The sequence below is a fragment of the Mesoplodon bidens genome, assembly GCF_964165515.1.
Source record: "Mesoplodon bidens genome assembly, contig: HAP1_SCAFFOLD_329, whole genome shotgun sequence".
In the NCBI taxonomy this organism is placed as follows: Eukaryota; Metazoa; Chordata; class Mammalia; order Artiodactyla; family Ziphiidae; genus Mesoplodon; species Mesoplodon bidens.
In genome coordinates, this window is record NW_027671589.1 from 312,728 (window position 1) to 328,441 (window position 15,714).

Sequence of the window (15,714 nt, forward strand, 5' to 3'; positions counted from 1 at the left end):
CAATTGTATTTGTACAGACCAACAACAAATAGGATATTCAGAAAACGATGCTCTTGATGGTAATATCTAAAAAGCGAAACACATAAAAATAAATCTAATGAGAGATATGGAGATTTCTATATGCAAAATTATGAAACACTACTGAGAAAAATTAAAGAATACCTAAATAAAGGGATATAGCATGTTCATGGACTGAGGGAATCAACTTATTAGAGAAATCAATACTTCACATATTAATCTCAGTTTCAACATAGTCAAGTCCCATTAATTTGGGGTTTTTTATTTTTGTTTTTGTGTTTGGCTGTTATATTTGTTGCATATTTGTTTGTTTGGCTTTTGTTTCTTTGTGGAGATTAACAATGGTTTTAAAATCACTGGGAAGTGTGTTCTCCTACAATTTAATACTGCTACTCTCTTCCTCATTGATGCTTAAAATTTCATATTTAGATATATATTCTATAACTTTACCTTTCTTTGCCCCTCTTAAATCTCACTCCTCACACTTCCCTGGGAGAGGCAGCACCTTAAGGCTTGTAAGCCATTTACATTTCAGTACAAGTTTGATATAAGTTTCCTAGAAGAAGTTTTGGTAGGAGGAGGAGAGAACAGAGATAAGAGGCACCTAAAAGGGCAAAGAAAAAAGAAAAGGAGTTCAATAAAGACAACCACAGATTGGAGAAAGACCAGCCTTTTGCTATTTCTCAATCCTTCTTAGAACAGCTCTGTTTATTGACATTCAGAAAAACAGATAACTGCAGTATTTCTGCTTATTGATTTACTTTATATTCCACTATAAGCCACTACCAATCAAGCAGTCATCATCTGCTTAATCCAAAGTTTTATTTTAAAATTGTTTTTTATGTTGCTTTTTAAGTTGATATGACATCTGGGTTCTAAAACATGACATTCTGTTCTCTTTTGGATACAGGAAAAATATTTTGATGTTTGAGACTGTATGATTAATTTTCCAAATGGTGGAAAGAGTATTGGATTGAGAACAGAGATTTTAATACTTCTTAATATTTAATATGCAATCATCTATCTTTGGTAAATTGCTTAGCTAAGCAGGCTCATAGTTTTCTCATTTGTAAAATGAAGGGACTAAAATATCTCATGAACAACGTGTCCTCAACCCCTTTAAGGGTACATGACTCTTAGTCACATGTTCATTGGATTACTCCGGAAATTCTTTGTAAGAATAAGACAGTATAATTTTAGATGACACCTTTCTTTTAATAACATCAATTAATTTTTTTCTCAAAAATTTCCAGTTAAGCAGTAGAGATAAATATCTTTTAGATATGGGGATATCAATAAAGTCTGAAGTTTTACTAAGCTTACAGAGTTGAAAGTAAAAGGATAAGTATTGTTAATATCAATATTATCATTTAGAAAATGGTTTTTACATCTTATAGGCTTACTTCAGAAACAAATAATGTTTTAAGTCATCTCCAAATGCTCAAAGGGCAAATAATCTATTCTATATATGACAACCATCATAACACAATACTTTGATTCCTTAAATATGATTTCTAATTCAAACTTACCCCTCATTTATTATTAAAAATGTTTATTCCTTTTATCTAAATTAATTTACTAAAATAGATATAAATTCTCTGTGCTAGATAATATTTTCAAATGTAACTTTCTTGTCTTACAATAACCTCATTGGAGACAGGAATATAATAGATGCATTATTAAAATGCCTGCTCTTTCTACAATCTACTGGTTTTCAAAATGACTTAGTCAATCAGTAAATACTTATATCAAAAGTTACTGAGACCAGGGACTTCCCTGCTGGTCCAGTGGGTAACACTCTGTGCTCCCCATGCAGGGGGCCCGGGTTCAATACCTGGTCAGGGAACTAGATCCTGCATGCATGCTGCAACTAAGAGTCCACATGCTGCAACTAAGATTCCGCATGCCACAACTAAGTAGTCTGCATGCCACAACTAAGACCCAGTGCAGCCAAATAAATAAATATTAACAAAAAAGTTACTGAGACCAGTGGTTTTTAAATTGTAGTTCTTGGAGTTTGGGGATTTTGTCAAGGACACTTATGAGTTTATGAAAGAGCGGAGGATACAAATAATCAAAGCCACACTTATTTTGTATTTCATAAAGTTATTGGGATTACATGTAAAATTTTGTTTGAAAGATGGGATATGTTGTATTAAACATTTGGATGTCACTGACTATACAGACGCTTTTCAAATGTAGAGGTTAATAATAATAATAACAATAATAATGCACATTGAGCATTCATTAAATACCAGGCACTGTTTGAGTGCTTAAGAGGAACTAAGTTATTTCATCCTAACATCAATCCAATGATCATTATCTCAATTTTACAGACGTAGAAATCAAGGCACAGAAAAATTAAATATCTGTCCCAGTTAGTAAATGAAAGAACAATAATCAAACTCAGGCTGTTTAACTCCAGTACGTTCACTCTTACCCACAACACTAATTCACTTTCTTAGGACCTCCTTAGAATAGAAAAATGGACAATCTTAAAAGTCAGAAAAAAAGAGACAAAATAGACTAAATGAAGTTTCTGATCAGAAAAGCAGCAATACAAAAGTGGTATTAAAAATATTCATCTGGTAATTAAAGTAAAATAAATAACAGGAGATAACTTTGGGTATTTGGGATCATTCATTTATTAATGAATATTAATTGAGCTAGTTATCATCCTTTGTGATTAGGCTACATTAATGAACAAAGCATAAAGAAAATTCTGCCCCCTTGGACTTTCTAATGGATCCAGAGACTAGTTACCTTGGCCCAAAGACCTGGCCTAGGAGGATAGCAAGGAGCCTACAGAGTGTTAGTTGAAAAAACATTCAAATTTTTTTGTATCTAAAGGCTATGGCAGAGATAGAAGAATGAGAAAATCAGAAAGCGGGACTAGGTTTGGAGAGAAAAATGATTTTGAATAGCTATCTTTCAAGGAATAGCAAGACATCCATTTATGAATATTTAGAAGGCAATTAGCAATACAAAGTTGGGGCTTTAGTGAGAGTACATTACATGAATACCATAGCCATTTCCCACTGAGGTAATAGCCAATCCAATGGTAGGTTTTAGCTGGAAACATAAAATTGAATCAATAGTCTGATAGAGGAGAACCAGCACACAAAATACAGAAGTATGGTGAATACCCAAAATAATGGAATGGGAAAAATCAAAAAGAAGCACTCAAAGTAACAAACTGATTTGCTAAATATGTAAAAAGAGTAACAGGTAGTACATAGTCAACACAATTACAGCAAAAAGATAAGAGTCATCTGTGAGGAGCAAAAAATCAAAAGCAATTGAGATTTTAAAGTAAATGAGACAAGAAAAACCTTTGAATTTGGAAATTATAAAGCCACTACTGATGTGGAAAATAAAATCTAGGTGCAATGTGGAATGAAAGCAGGGTGAAAAGAGAACATAAAGAGTTCGTATATGTCATTTGTTTTGCACATATAGTACAAGGAAGGGGAGGAGTAGACCATTAGGAAGAAGGGCATGCTTCATGTTGGTGGTAACTGCATCAAGAACACTACAGGATTTTGAAACCACAAATTAGCTGATGATTAGAGAAAACTTTACTTAGCTTTGGAAAAGCTGTGCTTCAAATAGCTTACGGAGAGCCCAACTAATTCCTTAGTCTTTCCACTACTATATGCTACTTCCAATAGAGTAATACAAACCTGTCACTTGTTTTTAATAATGCTTGCTCATTTCCCCAGCAGTTTTCTCTTAATCTTCTATCTTTGACTTCCTTGCCTTAGCTTACAGTAACATTATTTATTTATTTATTTATTTTTTTTGCGGTACACGGGCCTCTCACTGTTGTGGCCTCTCCCGTTGCGGGGCACAGGCTCCGGACGCGCAGGCTCAGCGGCCGTGGCTCACAGGCCCAGCCACTCCGCGGCATGTGGGATCCTCCCGGACCGGGGCACGAACCCGCGTCCTCTGCATCAGCAGGCGGACTCTCAACCACTGCGCCTCCAGGGAAGCCCCGAAAACAAAGTTTTATATAGTCTAATTGTGTCCTTCGATACTGAAAACTATTATTAGTGACAATGTTGAATTTTACCTGAGCCCTCGAATCCTGGAAAACAGCAAAAGTTAAGATATCTCTCTGCCCTTTGTTTGTGGAAAACAGCTTATTCCTAAGAACCACCACAGATGCCTCCTCTTGTTTACCTATGGCAATGCTAGACAAAGATATTCCAAATTGCCATTTTTTTTGTCTCATAAATTATCATCTGAAGTGTTTATTCCTACTAATCAATTGGAACAAACTGCTTATTAATCAAACTGTAAAGTTTCACTCCTTCCTCCAGGCTCCAGAACTCTGACTCACTGTCAGACTGAGTCAACATATAATCTCTCCTAAGAACAGGCTGACCTCAGGGTAAAATATTCTCTGATCTACCATCCACTCAAGCTACTCTTTTATCCCATTTTCCCTCACCCTACCCTTAATACCCCTGTTACTTCCTCTCAAGAGAAGAAAAACCCCTTTTGATTAACCACTGAGAGGCTTGCAGATCGTAGGGTCACAGCATTCTCCCTAATGCAATAGTTCTCCTCCCCCAATTGCAATACACCCCTCCTCACACTTACCCTTTAGAGTAAAGTTTCTCCTTACTATGCTGGTATTGTTTGGTTTTTTTTTAGTTGACATTGGCAACTGAGAGAAGAAGTAAATATTGCTGCATCTGGATATATGTGATAATGGGGGATTGAAAACTCTAAAATTTTTAATTGATTTTTATTGGAGTATAGTTCTTTTACAATGTTGTGTTAGTTTCTTGCTGTACAGCAAAGTGAATCAGTCATACATATACATATATCTGCTCTTTTTTAGATTTCCTTCCCATTTAGGTCACCACAGAGCACTGAGTAGAGTTCCCTGTGATATACAGTAGGTTCTCATTAGTTACCTATTTTATACATAGTAGTTATATATGTCAGTCCCAATCTCCCAATTCATCCCACCCACCCCTTCCCCCCTTGGTAACCGTAAGGTTGTTCTCTACATGTGTGACTCTATTTCTGCTTTGCAAATAAGTTAATCTCTACCATTTTTCTAGATTCCACACATAAATGGTACTATATACAATATTTGTTTTTCTCTGTCTGACTTACTTCACTCTGTATGACAATCTCTAGCTCCAACCACATCTCTGCAAATGGCACTATTTCATTCCTTTTTATGGCTGAGTAATATTCCATTGTATATATGTACCGAATCTTCTTTATCCATTCTTCTGTTGATGGACATTTAGGCTCCTTCCACGTGCTGGCTATTATAAATAGTGCTGCAGTGAACACTGGGGGTGCATCCATCCTTTAGAATTATGGTTTTCTCCGGATATATGCCTAGGAGTGGGATTGCTAGGTCATATGGTAGCTCTATCTTTAGTTTTTTAAGGAACCTCCATACTGTTCTCCATAGTGGCTATACCAATTTACAGTTCCACCAGCAGTGTAGGAGGGTTCCCTTTTCTCCACACCCTCTCCAGCATTTATTGTCTGTAGATTTTTTGATGATGGCCATTCTGACTGGTATGAGGTGATACCTCACTGTCATTTTGATTTGCATTTCTCTAATGCTTAGTGATGTTGAGCATCTTTTCATGTGTTTGTTGGCCACCTGTATGTCTTCTTTGGAGAAATGTCTATTTAGGTCTTCCACCCATTTTTTGATTGGGTTGTTTGACTTTTTGATATTGAGCTGAATGAGCTATTTGTATATTTTGGAGATTAATCCCTTGTCAGTTGCTTTGTTTGCAAATATTTTCTCCCATTCCGAGGGTTGTCTTTTCATTTTGTTTATGGTTTCCTTTGCTGTGCAAAAGCTTTTAAGTTTCATTAGGTCCCATTTATTTATTTTTGTTTTTATTTTCATTACTCTAGGTGGTGGGTCGAAAAAGATCTTGCTGTGGAAAACTGTAAATATTAAATGATTTGGTTCATTCAGTGAATTGTGAGTGTTAATGAATACATTAAACAGTCCACAAAGAGAGAGTCCTTTAAGCATCTGCTGTGTGCTAGGGTTTCCTCTACTAGGCCACAATTAGAAAAATCTGTTTGCTCAAAAAGCACATAGGTCGGTACAGAAGACTAACATAAAACCATCATGAGATGCACTGATAGAAATGTACACAAAGTGCTATGTTTACATTTGATAAAGTCATTTACTATGAGTGCCTAGGGCCTATGGCAGGAAAATGATGTGACCAGAAAAGTTTTATAGTAAAGGTGGTATCTGAGAAGAGCATCAAAGAATAAACACGACTTTGTCAGACGAACAAACTGTGAAGAATCTGTATTTGGCATTGGGAACAAAGTGATCACAAAAAGCCCAAGTAATACCATGGTTCCTCTGGAGAGCAAAAGTAGTTGGAACTGACTCAACTGCAGCTCACATATGTAAGACAACTGAAGGGGAGCTGGAAAGATGAGCAGATACAAAGCAGCACAGCCTTTTACAACTATGAAGGTTGGGGGCTGCACAATTCCAGGGGGTACCATTCATAATAATGTCAATGTGAATGACACATGCTGGAGTTGTGTACAGCCCTGAGCAAGACCTCTGAGCAGGTACCAAATTAGTAGAGTATTTTTATGCCAAGTGTGTAAGTTAGGATGCTTTTGGTAGCAAAAAATGGAAACCAAATCTGTCTGTCCTCAACTTTAAGAGGATTTTGGAAAAAACATCAGGGCTCATGTAACAGAGGAGAACCCTATGGGGCCTTCCTAGGATAGACCCCTCCCCCATATCCTCTACTTTAGCTCCTCTCTGAAGTACATAGATCACAGTATTTGATGCACATTTCCTGCTTTACAGATGCTAAAACCCCCACCAAATGGAAGGTTAACTACTTACTGACCATGAGCACATAGCCCCCAGGCCTACTGGAGCCAAAGAATTGATGACCTTAACCCTTGGGACACTGTCCTGTAACCTCACCATCAACCAGAGAACTGTGCACAAACTGATCACATACCTTGGGACTCCCCTCCCTCACCTTGCCTTTAAAAACACTTTGCTGAAACCCATCAGGAAAATGAGGCTTTTTGAGTACTAGCTGTCCCGGACTCTTTGTATGGCGCCTTACAATAAAACACTGCACTTTCTTTCACCACAACCCAGTGTCAGTAGATTGGGTTTACTGCATGTGGATAAGTGGACCCAAGTTTGCTTCAGTGACACTCACAGTACTGCTATGGGGCTTTTGCACAGCAATGGAAACCATAAACAAGACGAAAAGACAACCCTCAGAATGGGAGAAAATATTTGCAAATGAAGCAACTGACAAAGGATTCATCTCCAAAATTTGCAAGTAGCTCACGCAGCTCAATATCAAAGAAACAAAGAACCCAATCCAAAAATGGGCAGAAGACCTAAATAGACGTTTCTCCAAAGAAGACATACAGATTGCCAACAAACACATGAAAGGATGTTCAGCATCACTAATCATTAGAGAAATGCAAATCAAAACCACAGTGAGGTATCACCTCACACTGGTCAGAATGGCCATCATCAAAAAATCTACAGACAATAAATGCTGGAGAGGGTGTGGAGAAAAGGGAACCTCCTACACTGTTGGTGGGACTGTAAATTGGTATAGCCACTATGGAGAACAGTATGGAGGTTCCTTAAAAAACTAAAAAAGAGAACTACCATACGACCCAGCAATCCCACTACTGGACATATACACTGAGAAAGCCATAATTCAAAAAGAATCACGGACCACAATGTTCATTGCAGGTGTATTTACAATAGCCAGGACATGGAAGCAACCTAAATGTCCATCAACAGATGAAATGGATAAAGAAGATGTGGCACATATATACAATGGAATATTACTCAGCCATAAAAAGAAATGAAATTGAGTTATTTGTAGTGAGGTGGATGGACCTAGAGTCTGTCATACAGAGTGAAGTAAGTCAGAAAGAGAAAAACAAATACCGTATGCTAACACATATATATGGAATCTAAAAAAAAAAAAAGGTTCTGAAGAACCTAGGAGCAGGACAGAAATAAAGACACAGACGTAGAGAATGGACTTGAGGACACAGGGAGGGAGAAGGGTAAGCTGGGTGAAGTGAGAGTGTGGCATGGACATATATACACTATCAAATGTCAAATAGAGAGCTAGTGGGAAGCAGCCGCATAGCACAGGGAGATCAGCTCAGTGCTTTGTGACCACCTAGAGGCGTGGAATAGGGAGGGTGGGAGGGAGACGCAAGAGGGAGGGGATATGGGGATATATGTATACATATAGCTGATTCACTTTGTTATACAGCAGAAACTAACACACCATTGTAAAGCAATTATACTCCAATAAAGATGTTTAAAAAAAAGAAAAAGAAAAGAATGGAGGGTTTGTAAAGAAAAGGGAAAAGCCAGAAAGTGCTGGATATAATTGAGGATTTCTGCATTAGAGATTCTGCAGCACTGAAGTACAAGAAAATTGAGTAGGGTATGAAGATTTAAGAATGTTCAACTTTTTATGAATTTAATTCCTTTCTCCTTTTTTTTAATGAGTAATGGTTAAAATTTGAATTCCTTTATAAATTACTTTTGGGTGATTAACTGTGTTTTTTAAAATGCATCTCTGTACAAAGACTCTCTCTGAAATTTATTACGGTGGCCTAAATAAATTAATACATCTTGAAGGTCTTAGTGGTAAATCACCATGTTTAATTCCAAGAGAATTTAAAAGGTAAAGAAAATTAGTTTCAAAAATATTTTCAACAAGTTGAAATTTATGAAAAAAATTGAAAGATGAGCAGCTATGGGCATACCACCTTATTTTAGCTGATGAACTAATGAATATAGACTTCACACATTTTCAAAGTACTGAACTGCCTTTTCTTCTGTAGCAATCCTCAACCTATACCAGGTTAAAAAACCTAATAATCTTAAATCATGATTTCTTCCCTAAAATCCCCTTTCTACTCATTTATAAATCCTCCTTAACATTATTTTTTTCCTATTGTATTTCTTAGCATTGATTATTTCATGTATTTGATGTACAAATGTACTGAACACTTACAATATGTACAAGATACTTTTTTTTAAAGCTACATGTTAGTTGACTCTTTTGTGCTTGGCACTGGAAGATACACTGTTGGAAGATTCAGCCCCTGCACTCAATTTTCTCACAGGTTAAAGAAGATTCAGACAAGTAAATCCACAATTCAACACTCTGTTATAAAAGGTATGAGAAAGGGTTGCCCAGGGGGTTGTGATTGTAAAGAGCAGGAGAAACTATCTTTTCCTGGGTATGGGAGGATTCCTAGAGGAGATGTTACCTGAGAAAAGGAAGATGAAAAGAAATTGCCAGGTGAATAAGGGATATTTTTTAGCTTTTATTTCTCTTCAATTCTCACACAAAAAGAAAAACTCAAAAAATAAATGAAGGTATATGACTCTCAGAGCTCCTTAGGCTCTTTGGTATCTATATTTGTAGCTGGAGATACATGTGCCACAATTATGTTCTAAGTTAAGGGAGTCTGCGTGTGTCATGCATCAAGCATGTAGCGCAAGCTCATGTTAATAAAAATAGCCAGTCAGGCATAATCAAGGTAGAAAAGCAACAACTCACTACATATTCACTGATAACTTTCCTCTAGTCCCCTCTCCTGTGTTCCTTTCACCCACCCAAATGTTTTGGTGTGTAAGCTTTCCTCTCAAGACAATGGAGTCCACAGCATAGCCATCACAAGTTTGAGTGTTGAACAATAAGTGAGATCCCTAGTGAATAATTATACCCAGTTGGAGAAGACTAAACAGTGCTTCGAGCCAGGTGAGAGAAATAGCATTTGGCTTATCTGCTCTGAAATAATATCTGAAAGACTCAATCCATAAAGTTTCCATATGGTTGAAAGCAAGTTGAAGAGTGAACCCTGGGTCTTAACAGTGTGTGTGTGTGTGTGTGTGTGTGTGTCTGTGTGTGTGTGTGTGTGTGTGTGTGTTTTGATTCAACAAATGTTAGGGAGAAACATTTTATGATAGAAAGAGCATTGGCCTCAGAGGCATGGGTTTAAAGTTCTATATCTGTCACTCTCTTGCCAGGAGGCTTTTTTAAAAGCTCATTTAATGACTCAGTTAATGCTTTTTTACATTTGAAAAAGAATGAGCCTTTTTCCAACTTTAAAGTTTGATGATTTTATGGTCACTTTTAGTTGCGGCTTTTTAAGACTCCCCATCTAAATAAACTCTTAGGCTCCATGACGTGTGCCCAACCTAGACATGCCGAAGGGGCTTTGAAATCCTGGCCTGCTTTCAGCCAACTTTATGCATTTATATCAGCTGATTTGTTACTTGATAAAAATGTTCAGGATAATACAGTCACTTTTTTAAATGCTGTAGAAAAGAACACTTCAGAAACAGATTAGAACAGCCATGATAATGGACCAGAGTCCTGAGCCATTGAGCTGAGAATTCTATCTCCCCCTGCATGAGAGAGGCAGGTCGTTACCCTCTACAGCATCTGAAGTTGGGAATTTGCTTCCTACCCCCCTAACTCTGGTAACAGCTTCCCATCAGCTTACCATCTGTGAATGAATCTGGACCTGCAGATTTATAGTCTCAGTTGGTACCGTGTCTTAGGATGTGGAGGACAGCTTGCTTTATTATTCCCTAATGCTGCTTCTTCTCAATCTTAAGAGCTAACTCAAGATTTAGTGAATAATCTATACACACGTTACATGAGCTACTCAGATTCCCTCCCACATCGTGTCTTCCAGACTGAGGAGTTCTTCCAACTGCCTATTCTCAAACCCCTAACCTCACCCTCACCGTCAGCTGAGGACCTGCTTCCTCAGTTGCAATGGAAGGGGGAGGCTTCTGGAAGCCTTCCAGTGCCAAAGGATGCAGGGGAGACGGGTTTGTGCTCTGGTCCAGGAGGATCCCACATGCCGTGGATCGGCTGGGCCCTTGAGCCATGGCTGCTGAGCCTGCACGTCTGGAGCCTGTGCTCCGCGGCGGGAGAGGCCACAACAGTGAGAGGCCCGCGTACAGCAGAAAACAAAAACAAAAAGAAAAACAAAAACAAGAAAGTATTGGGGCAGTAAGACAGGCAGTGGACATGAACAGGCCCTTCATATAAAAACAGAAAGACACCAGTCTGAAAAGACCACAGAATGAAGGACTCGCAACTACGTGACATTCTGGAAAGGGCAAAAATACACAGACAGTAACAAGACCAGCAGCTGTCGGGGGCTTGGGGGCACTCGGCGGGTGAACAGGTGGCCCCCAGGGATGTTTCGGGCAGTGAAATGGTCCTGGGTGGCACTGCAGTGGTGGCTGCAGGTCATCACGCCTGTCCAAACCTGAACAGTAGGACACAGAGAGTGAGCCTTAATATAAACTACAGACTCCAGGGGAGAATTAGGTGTCAGTGCGGATCCATCACTGAGATGACGCGCCACACAGGCGAGACATGTTACCGAGGGAGGGAACCCAGAGGGACGGGCGTAGGGAACTGCTGTCTGCTCGACTCTCCTGGAACCCTAAAACTGCTCTAAACACTGTCTACCAATTAAAAAGAAGAAACAGCTTCTAAGCACGTGAAAATACTCTCAACCTCATTCACGAGTCAGAAAACCCCAAGGGAACGTCCATACTGCTTACCGGGGCCTAGGATGAGCGGGAACACGCCGCGGCCTCGCCCCTTCCTGTCGGGCATCGCGCTGGAGCCCAGAGTCCCCCTGACTTGACCCACCGCACCCCACCCCACGTTTCATGCCGTCCACAGTCTCTACACATGACATCTTTTGATCAGATGACTCACTGTCCCAATTACAAGGTTTCAGTTTCTGCACAGGAAGAAACCAAAACCAGCACAGAGGGGAGGCTCTTCAGTCAACCTCAGGGTCTGCCTGCCTTCACGTCCCGCTCTTCCTGACGGGAGGCCCACATCCTAAGGAGGGAGGTCCTTACCAGCACCTCAGGAGCCTCATCCAGTCCACCTCACGCTGCTCTGAGAGCCTCGCCAACCTCTGCAGCTACCCAAGTCCTGGTCACTTCAGGGCCGTCCCCCTTCCCCGAGTCACTGAGCCACGTGCTCTGACAATGCATTTAAAACCAGGCTCTCGGACTTCCCTGGTGGCACACTGGTTAAGAATCCGCCTGCCAATGGTGGGCACACGGGTTGGAACCCTGGTCCGGGAACATCCCACGTGCTGCAGAGCAACTAAGCTCGTGCGCCACAACTACTGAGCCTGCGCTCTAGAGCCCGCGCGCCACAACTACTGAGCCCGGGACCCGCAACTACTGAAGCCCGCATGCCTAGAAGCCATGCTCCGCAATAAGAGAAGCCACCGCAATGAGAAGCCCGCTCACCGCCACGAAGAGTAGCGCCCGCTCGCTGCAACTAGAGAACAAAGCCCGCGCGCAGCAACAGAGACCCAACACAGCCAAAACTGAATAAGTTAAATAGTAAACAAATAAAAAAATTAAATGAATAAATAAATAAATAAATAAATAAAAGCAGGCTCTGCTTTGTCAGCACTCTGGATTTCCCTACGTATCGACGGGCAGGATTCCCGTCCTCTCCTGTAATTACGTCTGTGAAGTGCCTTTCCCGAGGAGAACAGAAGCTCCTGGAAGCAGGGAATTGCTTCTTAAGATCACATGCACAACCTGAAGACATTTGATGTTTATGTCAAAGATAAAAGACAGAACACTAGATGGTGTGAAGGGTCCTCGAGGCCAAGAGCCAGGCAAGCAGGACACTTCCTCTGGGGATCCTTCCATCAGCAGAGCAGAAAATGTCCGTGGCCAGAACTGGCACTCAATTCGCTTTGAGCTGAGAAGCACCCATGTAATTACATAGGCTCCCCAAAGAGTAATTACTCCCACATTTATGAAAGGAGATGGCTTTTCAGGCAGGGAAGGCAAGTACAGTCTTCCCAGCTGGCTGGACTGTGTGTGCTGATGGTCACGATGGAGCTGGGCCCCAGAGCTCTGCTCTCCCCTCAAACCCCCAACCTCACCCTCACCCTCAGCTGAGGAGCTGCTTCCCTGAGAACAGAGAAGCCATCGGAGGGCTTCCCCACCTGCAACCCAGCTCTGCCATCCCCTCCCCACTCCAGGACGCTGGCCAGCAGCTCTCCCCTCCCCCACACGCATCTACTGGATCAATTCCCACTGTTATTTCTCCCATCACAACACAACACAACACAACACAACATCCTCCCCGGACCTCAGCTCCTACCCCAGCTACTGTCCAGTTTCTATTTTCCCCGTCACAGCAAAATGTCTTGAAAAAGTTGGGACCAGAACAAACCCAGTTCTCCCACTCCTCTCTCCTAAGCCTCTCCGATCAGGATTTCACCTCACAGATCCATCCAAACGCATCATTGGCGAGGTACGACCTCCCCCCAGTGCTGGGCTCGATGGTTAATGGCTCCGCGGAACGGCAACCTCGTTTGTCCAGTCACCCAGGGAACCTCTAAAGTGCTTCCCACATGCAGACAAAACGCTGTGATTAATATTTTAGGAGAAATACTCAGCGTGGAGAATACACTTGAGCTGCTGGAGGAAAGAGGTAGCGGCACAGAAAAAAAGTTTCTGTAACTACAGGAATGAACAGATAAGCTGTTTTAATGGTAACAAGTATGGGATGAAGGAGAACGAATAAAAACCATTTAGAAGACGACATTAACAAGCCTCACACTACAACGTGGTAACAGAGGATGGAGAAGGACTTTAGAAGGAACTCATTTTTCTGGGTAGGTGACAGGCTGGATGATGCAACGATGAGCCGCCAGGGACAACAGCTCAAGGCAAGGGGCAGGGGGGCTGTAAATAATCATTTCTGGATCTACTGGATCTAGTCATCCGAGGTGCCCTTTGGACAAACTCCATAGAGATGCTGGCAAGTGGCTGGACAGAGGCATCTATCTGGTCCAGGTGGGAGAACTGACAGAGTTGGAGGTGAAAAGCGCCAGAGGGTGAGATCAGACGGGGTGGAGAGTCATGGACCAAGGGTGAAACGACAACACACACAGAGGGCGGAGGAAAGAATCAGTCAGGAAGACAGCAAGGAGAGATCTGTCACAGAAACCCACAGAGCAGACTCTGCAGATGGCAAGGCGACAGTGGTCTGAGGTGACGACTGGCAAATCTCCACTGCTTTGTATGCTGGATGCCAGGTCACCTCAACCGGATCAGGTTCCGTGGAGGGGCAGAACCAAGACCGCAGGCTGCATGATACAATTCAGCTGGGAAACAAGGAATCTTTGCCAGAGACCTCACTGCATGGTGTGTAACGCGAACCTCTGAGATTGTAAGAGACAAAGAGCGAAATTTACTGGAAGGGTGACAAGGCTGTTCTTCCAGATGATCCTCATTGCATCCCTCGACTGAGCACTGAAAACAATGTACCTATGTGACAACGGTGTTCTACTGAACCGACAAGTTATATGCACTGAGTGCTCCCTGGACAGCACGCTCTCGGCTTACAGGAAGCACAAGGAAGGCACCAATGTCAACACGTTAGGGGCTGTCGCTCAGGAAGGCTCACGGCCTACAGCGGGATCCTCAGGGAAACCTTTTAACGCCCGAGAACAAAAGTGCTTCGGCAGGACCATGTAAGTCGAGCAAGGGATGGTGTTTTGCCACCAATGTCAAGAACACGAGGCTTGTACTGTGGCTCTAAGAGGATCGTGGGATCTACACGTAGGACTTGCCAGAAACACTTGGTGCTGACCTGCTCCTCTACGCTTTGTCTAACCACATCTTTTACCTACTCCTACTTTCCCATTTTAACTTTTGAACTATTCGCCTCCCAAGGTGTTATCACAAAGGAACAGCAGCAGATAAATACGAAAACAGCAAAACTCACCAGAGGCTGATTCATTTTCCGCTGCTCTTGGAACAACGTGCAGGACTGTGACAGTGGAGGCGGACCTGGAGAAGGAAAACGCAGGCAGTGAAGCTACGACTGAAGCGGCTCGGGGTGCACAAGCACCCGCCCCGTGCTCCACAGGAGACACCTGTGGGAGACCCGTCCTTTCACCTTCAGAAGGGCCTGTGAGAATAAGGAGGGAGCAACCACCCTCAGGTCTGTAACTCCCACGTGACTGTAGTACCTAAGGGGATACTTTATTTTTCCGTAGCGAGTGTACATTGAATCCTATTAAAATAAACCTCCGTCATTAAATATGAAATTTAAAAACGCTTATAGTTTATCTCTTCCAAGTCTGTTAACAACTTAGATCAGAACATCCACAGGATACCCAGAATAAAGGGACACACTCAGGTGCCTTTCAGTCTTACAATGATTTGTACAAACTTTACAAACTTACGTGCGACGCTCAAAAACATCTTTTATTAAAACTGACTTTAAGTGGACAGAACACCTGCCCTAGGAGTCTGGAGTCCTGTGAGCGACCCCACGTGCACACCCGGTGAGGATCTAGGACAAGTCATCTCCCTCCTCAGGCCCCATCGCTTCCTTCCTCACCCGAGGCAGCAGGACAGCAGCCCTGCAGACTCATCCTGCACCGATTACACTGGGCGACTCCACAGGGCACAACCCAGGGGGGCGGCGGACGCTTACATTAGACAGCCAAGGTGCTGACGCGCCTTGAGACACACGCGCGAGATGTCAAGACGGCGACAGGAGGGGGAGGAGGTGGATCGGGGTTGGACGGAGGGGAGGACGCAGCACGTCCCGGCCGAGCCTGTGG

The 15,714-nt window shown here is 42.0% G+C and overlaps 1 long non-coding RNA gene across 3 annotated transcripts in view; it reads right to left on the reverse strand.

Annotated features, from left to right (window-relative positions):
* The window catches only part of LOC308611236, a 177,313-nt gene that overhangs the window by 122,995 nt on the left and 38,604 nt on the right, over positions 1-15,714 (reverse strand). For all 3 annotated transcript variants that reach the window (XR_014014801.1, XR_014014802.1, XR_014014803.1), the window contains one exon: positions 14,868-14,932. This is a non-coding gene — a long non-coding RNA (uncharacterized lncRNA). The remainder of the gene's footprint in view (positions 1-14,867; positions 14,933-15,714) is intronic.